The sequence below is a fragment of the Heterocephalus glaber genome, unplaced genomic scaffold, assembly GCF_053883595.1.
Source record: "Heterocephalus glaber isolate CG9 unplaced genomic scaffold, H.glaber_assembly_v1.0 deba00001523, whole genome shotgun sequence".
Lineage (NCBI taxonomy): Eukaryota > Metazoa > Chordata > Mammalia > Rodentia > Bathyergidae > Heterocephalus > Heterocephalus glaber.
The window spans coordinates 21,420,334-21,439,644 of record NW_028258327.1 but is presented as its reverse complement, the minus strand read 5'-3'; the positions used below and the strand labels follow the sequence as shown (position 1 = coordinate 21,439,644).

At 35.9% G+C, this 19,311-nt stretch overlaps 1 pseudogene; it reads left to right on the top strand.

Moving 5' to 3' along the window:
• Nucleotides 1-11,707: 11,707 nt before the first annotated feature.
• On the top strand, nt 11,708-11,862 carry LOC147824993 (U1 spliceosomal RNA; annotated as a pseudogene).
• The last annotated feature ends 7,449 nt before the right edge of the window (nt 11,863-19,311 follow it).

The window sequence follows — 19,311 nt, the reverse complement described above, 5'->3', positions numbered from 1 at the left end:
TCCTTTTTAAGGCAGTTGTGCTGTACCTTCTTTGTTGACTTATGTTTTAACTCTCATTTTTCTCACTCAGTCTGCCCTGACCTGGAGGGAGGTCTTTAAAATGCACCTGACCATTGTTTCCTCAACTGAGTAGTGGTAAAATTTATTGTTAATGATGCGAATGGAGATGTGGACAAAATATTAAGCAGATTTTGGAATGACATGATTTGAGAGTGAAAGGTTGTATATTTGTCAGTAAAATCAGAATGCAAGAAGACAGTACTCTGAAAGAATGGGACACATTTATTTATTAAATCACTTATGTAAAATGTGTTGAGTATTTATAGTATGTCAGGAATTAAGGGAGGATTTGGTAGTAAATGAGGCAGACAAGTATCTTGACTTTATAGAATTCTCAGTATTTCAAAAATGATGAAATTTGATATAGATAATTTTAACAGCTGTATTTAGGTCTAGGATAAGGCAAAGCAAAATGGACCTACTCTTTATCTAGTTTCAATAACATAAAAGCATAATGGTGCAGCTGTGACTTAAAAGCAGCCTCTGTGAGAGAGCCCAGAAATAAACCCATGCATCTATGAGTAGTGGATGTTTTTGGTAAAGATGCCAAGAACACACAATGGGAAAAGAGAAATCTCTTCAATAAGTGGCGCTGAGGACACTGGTTATCTGCATGCACAAGAATGAAATTAAATCCTTGTCTCATATCATATATAAAATATCATTTCAAAATGGATTAAAGATTTAAATGTAAGACCTGAGGCCATGGAATTACTAAATAAAAGCATAAAGAGAAAGATCCACAACATTGGTCTGTGGAAGAATATTTTTGAAAAGACTTCAAAAGCACAGGTAAAATGAAAAATAGACAAATTGAATTAAAATAAGGTAAAAAGTTTCAGCACAGTGAAGGATGCAATTAATAGAGTGACAAGACATCCTATAGAGTGAGCAAATATATTTGTAAAATTTGATATTTGTTAATATCCAAAATATAAAAAGAACTAAATTCGGTAAGAAAAAATAATTATTAAAAAATGAGCAAAGGAATGAAGTATTTCTCAAAAAAAGACATACAAATAGCCAAGAGATATATAAAATATTTTCAACATTACTAATTATGTGGGAAATGCAAATTAAAATTACAATGATCTATCATATCAGATTTGTTAAAATGGTTGTTAACCAAAAAGAAAAAAATAATAGGCATTGGTGTGGCTATGGAGCAAAGGGAACCCTAGTACACTGTTTATGTGAATGTGAATTAGTACAGATATTAAGGAGAGCAATATGTAGGTTTTTTAAAAACTGAAGCTAAAATTACTATATGATCCAGCAATCCAACTGGGAGATATACAGTCAAGAAAGCTGAAATAGTTGTGACAAAGAGATACATACACCCTCATGTATATTGCAGTGTTATTCATAATTATCTAAGATATACAAATATATACATATATATGGTAAATATTATTTAGCCTTAAAAAATCCTGTCATTTATGATAACATGGATGAAATTGGAGGAAATTATGCTAAGTGAAATAATTCAGGCACATAAAGACAAATATTGCATGATTTCACTTATACGAGGACTATAAAACAGTCAAACGTATAGAGTATTTGGCAGTTATCAGAGGCTGAGGGTTGGGAGAAGTTTACCAAAGGGTACAAAGTTCCTGTGAAACAGAAGAAATGTGTTCTCAAGATCTATTGCACAGCTAGGTGAACATAATTAATAATAACTAATTATATATTTAAAAATCAGGAAAAAATAGATATTTACATAGTCTCACTACAAAAAATGAAAAATACCTAAAGTAATATGTATGTTAATTAGCTTGATATAATCATTCTATAATGTATACTTGTATGAAAACATCATATTGTAGTTCATAAATAAGTACAATTATTGTTACTAAAAATAACAAATTTAAACTAAAAAGTAGCACCTATGAATAATTTTTTAATTGATACTAAGCTTTAGATAAGTCAATAATGGGAGATGGCAATGAAAAAACCAGTATACTCCCAAGCATGGTGGCACATGTCCATAGTCTTGGCTTATTCTGAGGCAGCAGAATAATTTGAACCCAGGAATTCAAGACCATCCTGGGCAACAGTGTGATTCCATTTCAAAATCAAGCCAAACCAAACCAAACCAGCTGATATACTCTAGTTACATTAATAGAAATATATTCTCAAATAAAAGAAGCTTTATAGTCGTTACATCCCATGATGACCACATTATGCCTAAATCATTTTCTTAATATCATTTGCAGCATATTATAATGTCAACAAACTTAATGATGTCCAGAAGACAGCAATACGGATGGTTAAGGAAGCTTTAGAGCATAGTACAAGAATAGTTACAAAATAAAAACTAAAACAAAAACCAAGGATGGTCAGCCTGCAGAAGGTTTGTGGGCTATGAAATAATATTTTTACATATGGGAAAATCTAGAAGAAAAAGGAAATGTTTTGAATGACTGATTCTTTCTGGAGAAGAATTAGGCTACTGTATAGCAAAGGGCCAATGTTTACCTTGAGCTGTTAGCAGGGGAAAAACTACTGGATGACTAAATCCTTTCTATTTTCAAACTTATATGGAAAAAAGAAATACTACAAGTGTTGAGAAATCATTTCTATTTTCACTTTTTGGAGGAGTACATCCATGATAATGACTTGACCTTTAGTGTTTCATTTTTACATGCAGACTAGCAAATCACAAATCATATAATGTAGAGTTTTTATGGAACATATGAGCTCCTACATGGTAAACTACTACATAATATACAGATTTACAGTTTGGTTTTCTCACTTGAACAATGTAGATTTTTCTTTCAGTTGTAACGACAAGTTAGACTTCTTGACAATTTTCTTGAGGTACTCAAAATGGGGAAAATTGGGCATTAAAATCTTTTATTTTGGCATTAAATCAAATTAAATTTGACACTAAAATCTTTTACTTTATTGTGGATCATGAGATACACAATGAAGGAGGATGCCTCCTAAAACATTTTATGCTTTTAACTTGGCATGAAATGTCAATTAGGGTGGTCTCGGAAGGTCTGCATTGCTAACTGAAGAAGTAAAATGATCTTGCAGGAATGGAATAATTAATTTTTGGCTGTAAATGTTCACAATTTCCTACCAAATCAGATTCCAATCTGTTAAAAACAAATGTTCTGAATGACAAAGGCTTTCTCCCTTTGTCTCTTTCCTGTAAAATATTCTCGTAAGGCTGGGACATTAGGAATTATGAGACTAGATCCTCAAAAACAAGCATGAATTTATGGGAAGATGAATTATTCCATGTCAACCTCTAGAGAAATACAGTTGCACAAAGTCTTACATATAATGGACTTTACAAAAGCACTTTCTTCATATGCCATACTGCTCTTCAATTGGGTAAAGTTTAAGAACTAACAATTTTAAATAAATTATTTAGCATATGTTGGCAACCTAAAACCTTTATAGACTTCCTGTTACTATTTTTGCCGCTACTAGTAAGTAACATTTCTAGATACCATTGCTATATTTTAGAAATGTGATCTGGTCAGGAGTATTCCTAAATCTCACAACAGTGAATCATATTATAAATTCAATTGCTATAATTGCAATAACAATTAGCAATGCTATTCAGAGCTAGGTAATTGTGAATCATATGCTACTTCACACAACTTAACATTTCATCTGAGCCTATAAGGATTACTCTTGAAAATTTTAAAATAATTATCTGTACTTATGAGGAAAGTAGGATTTAGAAAAGTTACATAACATGTTTGAGATACAGTTAGAAACTTGTACAGGTAGAACTTAAATCCAGAACTCTAAATTCTAGGCTTGTTTATTTTGCTAAGTCACAGAATACCTCTTGAGAGGGAGTTCGGGTTGCAGCAGCATCTGAGAGAAACACTATCAATCTTAGCTGTTATTGGGAACAGTCTCCATTTGAAGGAAACAAGGACATGTACTCTATGTCAAGGAACACGAAGCATACTACAGTGGTGGTATGTTTGTGAGAATTGGAAGAATCTGTTTCATCACTACCATCAAAAAGGAAGGCTGAATTTTCTTGTTGAGTATATCAAAAACTGTACTTTTAGGGGAGATCTGTTATAAAAGATCTTGAAAAAATTGTTGGGATAGAAATTCATATTGTTAAATTCTGTATGACTGACCCTGAAAATATAGGCGGTGTCTTCATTGGTTGATGAGTTTGGAAGGAAAAACTGGGTAAGTGCAGTATAGAGACTTCTGATGACCTCTTCATCTTGGGAGAGAACTTTTCTACAAAGTTTGTGTCCTCTTGTGCTCCTCCAGACAGTAAAATTTATAGATGCATATTGACATACATGGGGCTTTACAGATGCAGGTATAATATTCAGATTTTCAGAAATGCTGGCACAGCTCACAGAGTATAAATGCAGGTACCACACACAGAGTTTTAAGGATGCAGGATGCAGAGACCATACACAGAAATCACCAATGACATTTATGCAATGTTATCTAATTGTGAGGCTTGCACTAGCGATAAAAGCCATATTCTTCAACATTTTCTGATCCTATTAGGATTACTCCTTGGAATTCAATATTAGTAGTATACTTTTACATTAGGAATAATGGTAAAATATATTTACTCCTCTATCTGCCTTGCACTTTTATATCTCAATTGGTGAAAATTTATGAAATGGAAATAATATTTATTGGGCCTATTCAAATTTAAACACTTAGGTTAGATGTTTGAGGTGTCCTTGAGTTTAACTCTCTTCAATGATTATAGATTTTCCCAGTTATAATCAGCCAGTTATTTTATTAAATTATGTATACTTAGTGTTTAAGATCATGGACTCTAGAGCCAGTCTGTATATTTCAAATCAAATTTGAAATGAAAATAATAAGGATGATGCTTGTCTTTTTTGGTTGGAGTGTGTTCCTTTATGTATAGAAGATACTTATTGTAACATCTAGTAGTATTACTACATAAAATCCCCAAAGTAATGTTAAAAGTCATTTGATCAATCTATATTTGTGGTCCATGATTGAGGTGGAAGTGATGGGTTTGTGGTAAAGACATTTTTTTATCCTTGATGAAATATTCCAAATTATAAAAGAATATCAACATCTTTGGACATAGTAGGTGGCCTAATATTTAATGCTGTGGTTAAGATGAGTCATGCTTCTATTAAATTTTTTCATTACTTGTGTTTCTTTTTTTTTTCAAGAAAAAGTAAAGCAAGTATTTATCATATTAACTTCGTGAATGCATAAATGCTCATGGCTTATTTTCCAATACATTGATAACTACACCTGATATATATTAGAAGGGAAATCATTCATTTGCATATAAACTTCTCTTGGAATTATAAGGATTAAATGACAAATTAAGGAACAGTTATCTTATATACTGTTCAAGAGGGATTAAAAATCTTCATTAATAGAAATTTGAGATTTTGGTAAATTGTATTTATTGTTATTGTCTAGTTACAAAAGACCAAATGAAATGAAAAGCAATACAATTTAATGGAATTCTGGAGCACATTTTTCCCCCTGTATAGAATATATGACAGCTAACAAGGGAAACACACATTCCTTCTGTCAGATGTTCAGAATTGTCTAAAATGAGAGAAATGAAGCCGATTAAACATACTTTGTAAGGGCATGTAGGACTTCAGTGATTCGGTATGGGATTACAAATTTTAGTGGAAAACTAGACCAGACACTTTGACTTGGGACATAGAAAGAAGTTGTGTTAAGAAGTTAGGTGTCAGGTCATTTCCCAGAGCGGTTAATGAGTAAAGCTAATATAGAAACTAAAATGTTGCTATGGGAACCCTGAACTCTTAGCCCTTCTGTGGCTCACTAAAACAAATTGAAGGATGGACAAATATTTTAATGATCCAAATTATGGAGCCAATTTTTATGCCTTTACCCTTGAACTTGTCTGACAGAAACTTCTCTCTTAAACCAGAATCCTTTGTACAGACTACAAAAACCTACAAGCAGCTCAAGTTAACTAATTTACCCATTACTCATTGTTCATCTTGAAGTTGGAAATAACAGTAGAAAGATAGTAGCTAGGAATTTATTCCTTTTTAAAAATCTGTTTATTTAATAGATCCATTTTATAATTTTTTGCCACATATTCTATGCATAACAGAATCTATGTGGGTAAAATAAATTAAGACTTTTGAAAAATGACCAACTAATTCAGCATAATGAAGAATTAAGAGGCCCAAATCATTCAGCACAACAGCTTTCGAGTGGGGCTGGAGAAAATGGTTTTTAAAATTCCACATTCATTTAAAATCTCAGCAAATGGTCCTAAGGGCATGTAGCAAATGAAGAAATATTTATTAAAATCTACTAAAGCTTGGTAAAATCAATGAGAATCTGTGGTATTTGAATCAATACCTATATCCTGCTCTTACCTCCCAGACTTATAAGACAGAAACTCCTCTTCAGACTAATATATCCAAGAGCACAGGACACTTCTCTTCTTGCTCCTAGTCAATGGTCTATGTTTTTGGAGGGCTGGGATGTCAGAATTTCTCATTGTGTCCCTTCCTACCCATTGCTGATGCTAAGTTCCTCACAAATGAAATGATAGTGTCCCTTCTTCTGCCCAGACTCCCTCATGGGTAGAGAGGTTATAGGCTGGACAAAATACTGCTGAGATTCAGATTGCCCTTGCTCCACATTTAATTGGATTGGCCTATAGAGCGATTTATGTCCCAGAACACTATTGGAAATGATGGAGCAAATGGTCAGCAATTAGGAGAAAGTAGTCATCAAGAAAAGCCCTGACAAATCATTGTCATCCCAGAATAACTGTTATCACACCCAAGCCTGTGACCTGTGAGGCAGAACATCAGAGGCTTCACATTGTATAAAGAAATAGACTTCACTAAAATAAGCCACCAGGCACTAAACAATTTGGCAAAGTCTTCAATATAACCATTGAAAATATGTTCAAAGCATTAAAGAAAACCATGATGAAAGAAGTAAAGGACAGTATAAATGTTATTGCTTCCAAAGAGAATAACAATAAAGAGATAAAATTTGAAAAGACAAATTGAAATTCTGGATTTGGAAAATACAGCAACTGAAATGAAAATTCACTAGAAGAGGGTGAAGATGAGTTAGAAAACTTGAAAATAGATTTAGGGAGACTATACAATCTAATAAAGACAGAAAGATAATGGAACCTTAGAGAAATGTACATCATTAAGGGAACTAATATAAAACATAATGGGAGTATCGGAAGGAAATGAGAAAGTGAAAGAATAAGACAAAATAGTAATATAATTAATGGCTGATGACTGAATTTACTGAAAAACATTAATTACTTATCCAGTAAAGTTAATAAACTTTAGAAAAATAAAAGCCATGAGATCTATAAACAAAATTCATTACAGAAAACAATGCTGAAAAATAAAGACAAAGAGAATATCTTGAAGACAGCAAGAAAAAATGATTTATCACTTAAAAGGGACTGCCAAAATGATTTACAAATGATTTGTAATCATAAATAATAGAAATAAGAAGGTAGTAAGATAATACATTGAAAGTGCTCAAAGAACAAAACCATTAATCAAGAATCCTCTATTCACTGAAGTTAATTCACTTTGAAAATGATGGTGAAATAAAGGCATTCCCAGGTAAACAAAAACAGAATTTGTTTACAGTAGATACATGAAATTCTTCACCCCAAAGCAAGTGATAACACTCAGCTATTTGAATATACTCCCTCTCTCAAGAAAATTGAAGAGCACCTGTAAATGTAATAACATTTAAATAGTATAGTTGCATATTTCTTCTCCTAATTTATTTAAAACAATTGTATAAAACTATGTGTATATAATATATTTTGGGGCCTATAACATATAGAAATGTAATATATTTGCCAACAAAAATCTGGATAGAGACAAAGTTGTATTGGGCTATCAAAATGACCTCAAATGTTAATTTGAAGTCACAACAATGAATGAGAATATCCAAAAATAAAAACTAAGAAAGTAAATATAACAAAGTTATAAATGTGTAATTTGTCTCCTCTTGATTTATTTAAAACATACACAATCATATAAAATAATAATTATAATAATTTAGCATTGGGCTTACAACATTTATAAATGCAATATTTATAATAACAGTATCACAAAAATGGGGAAGAGCAGTTTGTTTTAGTCACTTTCTCTCACCCACAAATTAAAGAGAAGAGGTTTATTTTGGCTCACAGTTCATGGTTTATTGTTCCAAGAGAGAAACAGCATGGTAGAAAGGCCTGTTGAAGGAACTACTCATGTCATGGTGGCCAGAAAGCAGAGAGAAAAGTAAGGATCCTAGGAGGGAGATATACCCTTCCAGGTCATGATCACAGTGACCTCCCTCTTTTCACCAGGCTCTAACAGCAAATTCAGCTACTGAAATTAGTGGAGGAATCCACTGATGAGTACAGCACCCCTATGATCCAATCGTCTTGCAAATCCCCACCTCTCAACACATGAGGGTTTTGTGGGACATCCCTAAAATATAACATTCTTCCCTGGTCCCCAAAAGACTCATGCCCATCTCTTCAGGAAAAATGCATAGATAGATATGAATTGTACAAAAGCAAGACTGAAACCCTGCAGAGAAAACATTAAATTCTGTAGTTTCATGCCCAGCATTTGGGGCAAGTTGTGGCCAGATGCAAACTCCAAAGGGGTTGGTTGGGAAGCCCCACCTTTATGGCATTGCCAGTTGCAGCCCTTGTGGCTCTTACTTGGGGTGGCTCTACTTCCTTCCTATGATTTTCCCTAGCAGATATTCCATATTCCTGGGATCTCCAACTTTCTAGAGTTTCCACTCCACTTTTGGCTTCACTCTCACAGATTCACACACTGACCTCTTAGAGGCACACTGCCTGGTCTCCCAAGTCTTCTTTTGAAATCTGAGCAGATGCCTCCTTAACCTCACAACTCTTGCACTCATAGTCTATAAAACCAATACCATGTGGATGATACCAAGGTCTGCTGCTTGCTTTAGCAGTGGCCAGGTCACCTTGGATCATGGCTGCAAAAGCCTCTGAGTGCCCAGATAGCTGAGCACTGTGGAACAAATCCCAGGAAGAACCAATTCCTGAGGTGACCCTTTTTAAACAGGTTGCCCTGGAATGCTCTTCTCAAAGCCAAGTTTTTCAAAAGAACTTTCATTTGCCCTTTTTACACCCTTGAGCTAGTGAAGGGTTCCAAGAAGCCTGCAAGGCATAAGTTCACTCACTGACCAATGGTGAAATAGAAAAAACAGTTCTGCATCAAGGTGATCATGGTGATAGTGATGATTAAGGTAATATTGTTAACACCGCAAAAAAAAGTGCCAATATAATAGATAATATGAAATAGGAAGAAAAGGGACAAAGGGGAAGGGGAAATGGGAGGGGTAGGGGAAAGAAAAGAAGGGAATGGAATTGATATGAGAAAAAGAAAAAATGGAAACAAAGTCTTTGTAAATGGGGGGGGTGGAGGGGTTGGAGGGCAGGGCAATGGGGAAAAAATAAGAACCAAGATGGATTATGTAAACATGCAAGTTTTCAATGATGAATGTCATTATATTGTATACCTTAAACGTACCAATATAATTTTTAAAAAGTGCCAATTGATGACATGTTGGAAATATGTGGTGAGCTTTTTCAAGGACTACAGCAATGTGCATTCATAAAGAACAAAATTATGTCAGTTCACAAAAGCTTAGATAAAATTAGTTGTTACTGACTCAGTTGACTCCGGGAAATATTTTAAAAACTCATCAATATAAATACTTTCTAATCACTAGAGAACACAGTATTTGGCCCTTCAGTTGCTTCTAATATTTCTTCTCATTTAAAAATGAAAATGCAATATACATTAACCTTTCAATCAAACACAGCATAATAAGTAGAGATTGAAGATTACCTTGATTTACTGTTGCTGTTTAACAGCTGACTTGGGATTCCAGTGATGCTTCTTAGTTACCCTGACCACACTATTTCTTCAGTGTATTAATGATATGCTCAATTTTTTTACTGTTAAGCATTTGTGTATAAGTGTAAGAAAATGACTGCTTATCTGTAGCACACACATTCCAAACAGCTACAGATTGTGTGGCTGAGTCAGTGATATCTTTGCTATACTGATGGGTTAGGGTACATAAACTTTGTTTCATGTACAAACTTTTAGAAAATATTGTAAAAAATCACCTTTAAATTATATATTTAAGTTACATATAAAAACTTAATTTTGAGTTTAGACTTGGACCATGGCTGCAACATATCTCATATGCATATGCAAATATTCCAAAATTCAAAACAAAGAAATTCAAAATCTAAGACATTTCTTATCCCAAGAATTTTAGATAAGGATCACTAAATGTGTATCAAAATGAGATACCATTCTTCATCTACTAGGATGATTTGAAGAAAAAGCTGGGCAATAACTAGTTCTGACAAGGATGTAGAAAAATGAAAGCTCTCATGCACCCCTGGTGGGAATGTAAAATGGTGCAACTACTTTGAAAAATACCTTGGCTGTTCTTTACATCATTAATCATAGAGTTATCATATTACCTAGCAGCTCTTCTCCTAAACATATACACAAGGTAAATATAAACTCATTTATGTAAAAATGCTTATAGTATTCAATAGACACAAGATGGAGAGAACTCAAACATTCAAGTGATGAATGGATTAGCAAAATGTATTGTATCCGTATAATGGAAAAATATGCAATGTTTAAGAAGAATGAAGTGCTGGTACATGCTACAACATTCATGAACCCTGAAATTATGTGAAGGTAAAGAAATCAGACACAATAGGTAACCCATAAGTCAATTTATATATAGTTTTCTGAATAAGAGAATAACTAATGACAAAAAGTAAATTAGTGGTTGCTTAAAGCTTAGGGTTATGGAGAGTTAGGGGATTATAATTAGAGGTGCAGAGTTTTTTTTAGGTTATGAAAATGTTATAAAATTGACCATGTGATGTTTACATATATCTACAAACATACTAAAAATATTGGCTTATTGGTGGGTGAATTACATGGCATAAGAATTATTTCTCAGTAATATTATTTAAAAAGATAATTTAGAAATTTAGAAAAGCATGATGAGTAAGAAAGTTGTATCTTTAGAATTTTGAAAATACATTGTTCCATAAATTCTAGAGCTTTCATTTCCAGTATCTACTTTGCATGCCTGTCCTTGGGAACATAAACAATATGGTGTGGTCAGTAGGAGGCTGGCACAGGCACCCAGAATAATTCTTCAAAACTTCCTTCTATGCACAAGAATCAGACCCCAAATTCCTAAGCACCAGCTTTAAATTCCTAGGAATTGGTAAGAAAAAGTTAGCAATGTTCATCTCTAATTTTCCTCTGAGCATGGAGGACCAAAGAAACCAGCTCAACACAATTTTCAAAGCCAGTCTAAGCACTGACGTGTGTGGGTTCATCCCACTAAAAAGACTATCTCACTGCAAGAAAAGAGCACTCCTTTCATGTAACAATTACAGACGCTATACATTCTCCCACTGGGCTGGTGCTGAAGCTGCAGAAAAGAAAAATGCTTAAAGGCAGAAAGAGAAACACTTTCTTCACTGGGATGTTCAGTTGTTTCAGTTGGAAAAAACAGACTAATTTACAGAGACAGTCTTTGGTTCCTCTGAAGAGAACCTAAAAACATAGTAGTGATGCTTACCTGGCAGGGGAGATCACGAAGGTGGTTTTCCCAGGGCGAGGCTTATCCATTGCACTCCGGATGTGCTGACCCCTGCGATTTCCCCAAATGTGGGAAACTCGACTGCATATTTGTGGTAGTGGGGGACTGCATTCGCGCTTTCCTCTGAAGAAAAAAAAACCAAAAAACATAGTAGTGAATTTAAATAACAGGCTGAATAAGACTAGAAAGTGAGAATAAGAATCCTGGAAAAGGAGACTTTAAGGTAGCCTCTGGCAACTTTCAAGATGTTCAAAATTCTTTAAAAGCCTCAAGTTACAACTTGTGCCTGAATCCTAATTATGCCTTTTTGAATCTTTTTTTTTTTTTTTTTTTTTTGGTACTGGGGATTGAACTCAGGACCTTGCGCTTGCAAGGCAGGCGATGACACCACTGAACCACTGAACCAAATCCCTGGCCCAGATCTTTTGTCTTTTAATCTAGGATAAACAAAGTATTAGTAAAAGCGGTTCTCTTTAAGGGAGAGATTGAAGCATTTTTCTGGCCTTTCCTTCTCAGACTGTATCTCAGAGTAATCAAATGGTTGATGAGAGAGGTTTCTCTTTGTAGAAATAGCCCAGTCAATAAGGAAGGAATGATAACATTAGGATATCACTATTTTGCACTTATTAACAAATTAACAGATATAGGATATGATCTTGAGTATGAGTGACCACCAGAAAAATAATCAAATATTATGTGACTACTGATGGAAGATCATAATACCATAGGAAATTGTCTTGCTCCTCAACTTGAATCTAATTCTGATTTCTCATTTATTTCTAACTACCAATTTACAGAAAGTGCAGAAGACAAAGGAACACATTAAGTGGTATCATGAGGCTGTAATTTAAAAACTACAGACTATAGGAAGTTCTGTGCTTAGTTGGAGATATTGATAGTGTCTGCTACAAGTCCTTGTGGTCTTCAGGATGATGCCATTTAGGAGGTGGTAGAACTTTGGAGGTGGGTCCTAGTAGAAGGGTGTTAAGTCACTGGGGGTGTGCCCCGGTATTTTCTTCCTGCCTCTTCACCTGACTTATGAGGTAATGATTGGCTGTGCCATGCACTCATACCATCTGTTGTCCTTGTCAGAAGACCAAAGCAGTGGGCTCTCTAGGTCTTAGACTGGAATATATAGAAATGTGAGCCCGAATAAACTTTTTCTCTGTCTTGGGTATTTTGTTATAATACTGAGAAGGTGACTAACATTCTCTGTAAGAAAGACAACCTGGTTGCTTTTACAAATTACAAGGAAAAGAGAATATTGTGGTAGATTAAGAAGGAATTTATAAGTTAAAGGAGATTTAAGAGATATATCAAGATATATTATTGAATCTAGGAGATGAGGATGTGGATGCGAGAGAATTTTCTTACTATAATATTTTCTCTACTTTTGCATAATTGATGTTTCCATAACAAAAAGATAAAAAGAAAGTGACATCCATTTTAGAAAGTTACATAGATCACTAAGAGTAGGACAAAATGTGTTTAAAGTCCAAAATTCAGGATTTATTAGTTATCTCAGGATTTTTAAAAAACTCATTGAGACCCCAAATGATATATTTATCATATTTTCTACTTTTAAAAAGTTTTTAAATTAAAATAACAAATTCCCTGGCTACAACAATAAAATAATAAAAAAGTATTTTTGAGTTTCATGTGGTAGTAGTTTGGAAATACTGATCTAGAGGTTAATGTGCAAAACAAAAAAGTGACATTATTTCCACCAGTACAGTTCCAGTGTTTGAAGAAATATAATGAGATTCTTTCAACCTATTTTGGACTATTTACTGAAAGAAAATCTTTTCCTTTCTCTTCAGAATCTGAATCTTTCTTGTTATTTACATTCTTAATACTTACCTGTTAAAGTAATTTACATTAATGTGTCTTGTGTTCCCAAAGGAATAGTACATTCTTTGAACAAGGAGGTTGGTTGTAGGAGAAAAATAATAATGCTCGTAGGTATTTAGTTGGAAAAGTTCCCATTTACAAATGACAGAATAACAAGAAAAAAACAGAAGTGTTTTGACATGTATATTTTGCATACATGGTAAGGTAGAATCAAACCCTTCTCTTTTTCCCACCTACAGCCTAAAGGAATTGTCAGCTACAGCTCCCAGCCATCACAGAAGATGTCTACCCCAACAGCAGTGGGCTTGAACTGGAACCACTTAGTAGCCTTGAATTCAGACCAATCCCAAATGACCCCACCCTGTGACCTCTGGATGACTCTAAGAGAGTAGGCTTGAAACCTCTATCAATCCCAGCTGATTTTACCCCATGGCCAATCTCTGATGATTACACCCTGTCAAAACTTGGAACTCTTGAAACAATCCAGGATGATTCTGCCCTCTCTGGTGCTCTATAAAAGTAGTGTTCCCTCACACTCCTAAGGTTAGCTGAGGAGGGCTCCCTTGGGAACACTGACCACCCTGTGCTGCAGCACAGGTCCAAATGAAACTTCACTCTGGTGGTTCCTGTAAGTCAGCTAGTGATTAATTTTTTTGTGTAGTTGAAGATCCTGTAAATCTATTTGAGTTTCTTATCTCTGGTAGTGTGGGCAGAGAAGCCACAGCTAGCTCCTGAGTTTCCAAGACTGGGGGCAGAGACCAGCGGCATAGATTGGCAGAGTGGAGACTGTTGGCACTTGGTGGGGACCTGGGGAAGAGCCCCACAGAGGCAGCAGAAGCTTGTGGAGAAGCTCCAGAAATCTTCCAAGGAGCCTATGATCCTTGGCTGCTTTGCAGCTGGTAAGGGAGTCTGAGAGCTGCCCCTAGCTGTAAAACTAAGGGCTGAGAGCCATTGTCACTCAAAGTGTGGAGCCACTAATGTAGCTGCACTTCATTGACTCACATTTTTCATCTGAATTGAGCAAAAGAACCTCAACTTATTGGCAACAATTGGAAACATACAGAGAATGAGGAGTTCTCAAAGAAGAGGCTTAGAATTTCAGTATATATAATAGCATTTTAAACAAAAAACAGTATATTTTTAGAGAAGGGACAAGAGAAAAGGAAAACTCCCCTGCTGCAGACAGGCAGGTCTGCGCATGCCCTAACGAGGTCCCGAGTCATGAGGAACACACCGAATCAGCCTGCTGCAGAAAGGCAGGTCTGCACACACCCTACCCAGGTCCCGAGTCACACTAAACATGCCGAATCAGCCTGCTGCAGACAAGCAGACACCTGGTTCCACACTACAAAGATGTAGAGGACACTGGACCACCAGATCACAGTACTGAGTCCCACTGCTCCCGGCCCAGAGGTAGGGGATTCTGAGCCACCATCCCACTGCTCCTGGTCCAGAGGATGGGGCTCCCTAGTCGCCATCACTCCTGCTGCTCCCAGCCCAGAGGAAAGGGCTTTTGGGCCACCTTGTGTCCTGCCACTCCTGGCCCAGAAGAAGGGGTTTCCGGGCCACCATCCCTCCCACCACCCCCAGACTGGAGATAGGGGCTTCTGAGCCACCATCCCACTGCTCCTGGTCCAGAGGAAGGGGCTTCCCAGCCACCATCCCTCCCGCTGCTTCCTGGCCCCTGTTCCACCTCTCCCAGCTCAGAGGAGGTAATCCATGCAGGCGCCAACAGCACTCCCCCACCAAGGCAAAATGAGAAAACATGTAAATAAGTCTCAAAACCAGACTTCCAGATCACCTACAGCAACCCCAAAGGGAAATGAGATGGAACACTCTGACACTCAACCACCTGGACCCACTGAACTGGCAACAAAAAGGGATCTGGAAAAAATAAAATCGGAAATAATTTCTCAGATAACAGGAGAAATTGGGCCCCTAGTGCAAGACATGATTAATGAATCTAGAGAGGAGCTCAGGAATATGATGGAATCCCAACATAGGAAACAAATGGAACCCATACAACAGATTCAAATAGATTTCCAGGACATGAAAAACTCCATTGAAAGTCTACACAGCAGAATGAGCCAATGTGAGGACAGAATTTCAGATATAGAAGATAAGATTGCAATTAGTGACCAGGAAAAGAAAAATTTCTTCAAAATTATAAGGGAACATGAGAAATAAATCCAGCAGCTGCTAGATGATGCAAAGAAGAATAACAGAAGACTGATTGGAGTCAATGAAGAAACAGAAGAAGAAGAGTGCAGATGACATAAAAAATCTCTTCACAGAAGTAATGGCAGAAAACTTCCCAAGCAGGGGAAAAGAGCTTGACATACAGATAAGTGAGGCATATAGGACTCCAAATAGCCTTGATCAAAAAAAATCTATACATAGGCATATAATTGTTAAGATTCCAGAAACACAACAGAAGAACAAAGTTCTCCAAGCAGTCAGAGAAAAGAAACAAATCACATACAAAGGAAAGCCCATCAGAATCACAGCAGACTTCTCAACACAAACCATCAAGGCAAGAAGAGCTTGGAGTGACATATTCCAAGCCCTAAAAGAAAACAGCCTCCAATCCAGATTGATGTACCCTGCAAAACTATCTTTCAAAATGGATGGAGAAATAAGATACTTTCATGACAAAGAGCACCTTAGGAACTTTGTGAATACCAAACCAGCACTCCAAAGAATTTTACACAATAGCCTAGGAACAGACATTGAGGATCACAACCCCAGGAAGCAAAGCAGAATGAACCCATCTGGTATGACACGAAATTAAATGTAAAGGGGGAGAACCCAACAAAAAGAAAAGGTCATGGCAATGACAAGTCAATATGTTTCAGTTATAACCATCAACGTTAATGGTCTCAATTCACCAATCAAAAGAAATAGATTTGCAGAATGGGTCAAGAAGCAAAATCGAACAATATGCTGCATGCAAGAAACACAATTCAAAAGGAAACTCATAGACTGAAAGTTAAAGGGTGGAAAACAATACTCCATGTGACAGGAACCCAAAAAAACCCAGGAGTAGCTATCCTCTTTGCAGATCAAGTAGATTTGAAACCAACACTGATTAAGAGAGATGAAGAAGGACAATACATCCTTGTAAAGGGAAGAATCCAGGAGGAAGAGATGACAATTATAAATATCTATGCACTAAACACTAGTGTGCCCAACTATATAAAACAAATGCTAACGCACATGAAAAGTCATAAATGCACTAATACAATTGTAGTGGGGGACCTCACCACCCCACTGTCACAAATAGATAGATCAACTAGACAAAAAATAAGTAATGGAATACTAGAACTCAATCGAACTCTTGAACAAATGAACTTAACAGATGTTTACAGAGTCTTCCACCCCACAAAGTCAGAATACACACTCTTCTCAGCTGCATAAAGGTCATTCTCCAAAACAGACCACATACTGCCACATAGAACATATTTAAGTAAGTGCAAAGGAATTGAAGTTATCCCCTGTATATTATCAGACCAGAGTGCAATGAAATTGGAGATCCATAGCAAAAGAAACTCAAAAAATTTCATAAACATGTGGAAATTGAACAACACACTTCTGAATAACCAATGGGTCACAGAGGAAATTAAAGAAGAAATCAGACAGTTCCTTCAATTAAATGAAAATGACAATACAACATATCAGAATCTTTGGGACACAATGAAAGCTGTCTTACCAGGGAAATTCATAGCAGTGAATACACGTATTAGGAAAACAGAATGAGCCCAATTAAACAACCTGATGCTGAACCTCAAGCTTCTAGAAAAAGAAGAACAAGACAACCCCAGAGCTCATACAAGGGAGGAAATTATAAAGATCAGAGGAGAAATCAATGCAATGGAGACTAAGAGAACAATACAAAAAAATCAATGAAGCCAAGAGTTGGTTCTTCAAAAGAATCAACAAAATTGACAAACCCTTAGCCAACCTTGTCAGAAAAAGGAAAGAAAAGGCCCAAATCCATGCAATTAGGAATGAAAAGGGTGAGATGACAACAGACCCAGCAGAAATCCAGAGGATCATCAATACCTACTTCCAGAATCTATATGCCAATAAGATGGACAACACAGAAGAAATGGACAGATTCCTAGATACATATGAATTACCAAAGTTGATTGAAGAAGGCCTAAAAATTCTGAACAACCCAATATCAACCAACGAAATTGAAAATGTAATTAAAAACTTACCAACTAAGAAAATCCCGGGCCCTGATGGCTTCACTGCTGAATTCTACAAGACATTTAGAGAGGAACTGCTGCCACTACTGTTGAAACTCTTCAATGAAATGGAAAGGGAAGCAATACTCTCAAATTCATTCCTGGAAGCAAGCATCACCTTCATCCCCAAAGCAGAGAAAGACCCAACCGAAAAGGAGAACTATAGGCCAATCTCACTAATGAACATAGATGCAAAAATCCTTCATAAGATAATGGCAAATAGAATGCAGAAGATCATCAAGAAGATCATACACCCTGATCAAGTGGGATTCATCCCAGGGATGCAGGGATGGTTCAATATTCACAAATCAATGTAATACACTATATCAATAAAGCCAAAGATATAAACCTTATGATTGTCTCCATAGATGCAGAAAAAGCATTTGACAAAATCCAACATGCATTTATGATAAATAGGAATACAAATAATACAAAAAATAGGAATAGATGGTCTCTACCTCAAACTGATAAAAGCCATCTATGAAAATCCAACAGCCAATATCATGCTAAATGGTCAAAAACTGAAATCCTTCACACTAAAATCAGGAACAAGACAAGGATGCCCATGCACTATCACCACTCTTCTTCAATATAGTTCTGGAAACATTAGCCATGGCAATTAGACAAGAGAAAGAAAAAAAAGGTATAAAGATAGGAGATGAAGTCAAATTGTCATTATAGAAAACCCCAAGAACTCCACCAAATGTCTTCTAGATTTAATAACCAAATTCAGTCAAGTAGCTGGTTACAAGCTCAACACACAAAAATCAATAGCTTTCTTCTACACAAATGACAGACTCACTGAGAGAGAAATAGGGCAAATAATTCCTTTCACAATAGCATCCTAAAAACTGAAATACCTAGGAATCATCCTAATGAAAGAAATCAAAGACCTCTTCCCTGAAAACTATGGCACTCTGAAAAGAGAAATTAAAGATGATATCAGAAAATGGACAGACATCCCCTGCTCCTGGGTAGGAAGGATTAATATAGTGAAAATGGCCATATTTCCAAAACTGCTATACAGGTTTAATGCAATTCCAATTGAGATTCCAGCACCATACTTCATGGACCTTGAGAAAACAATGCAAAAATTCATTTGGAACAAGAAGAGACCCAGAATAGCAAAAGCAATTTTAGGTAACAGAGACATGTCAGGGAGTATCACAGTCCCCAACCTGCAACTATACTACAAAGCTACTGTGATAAAAGCACCATGGTACTGGCAAAGAAACAGACCTGAGGACCAGTGGAACAGATTAGAAGATGCAGAAACAATGCCAGACACCCTCAGCCATCTCATCTTCAATAAAGGAGCCAAACACCCTCACTGAAGGAAAGATAGCCTCTTTAATAAATGGTGCTGGAAAAATTGGGCTTCAACTTGCCAAGGATTAAAACTAGACCTATATCTTGCACCATGCACTAAGCTAAAATCAAAATGGATTAAAGATCTAAATATTAAAATAGAAAC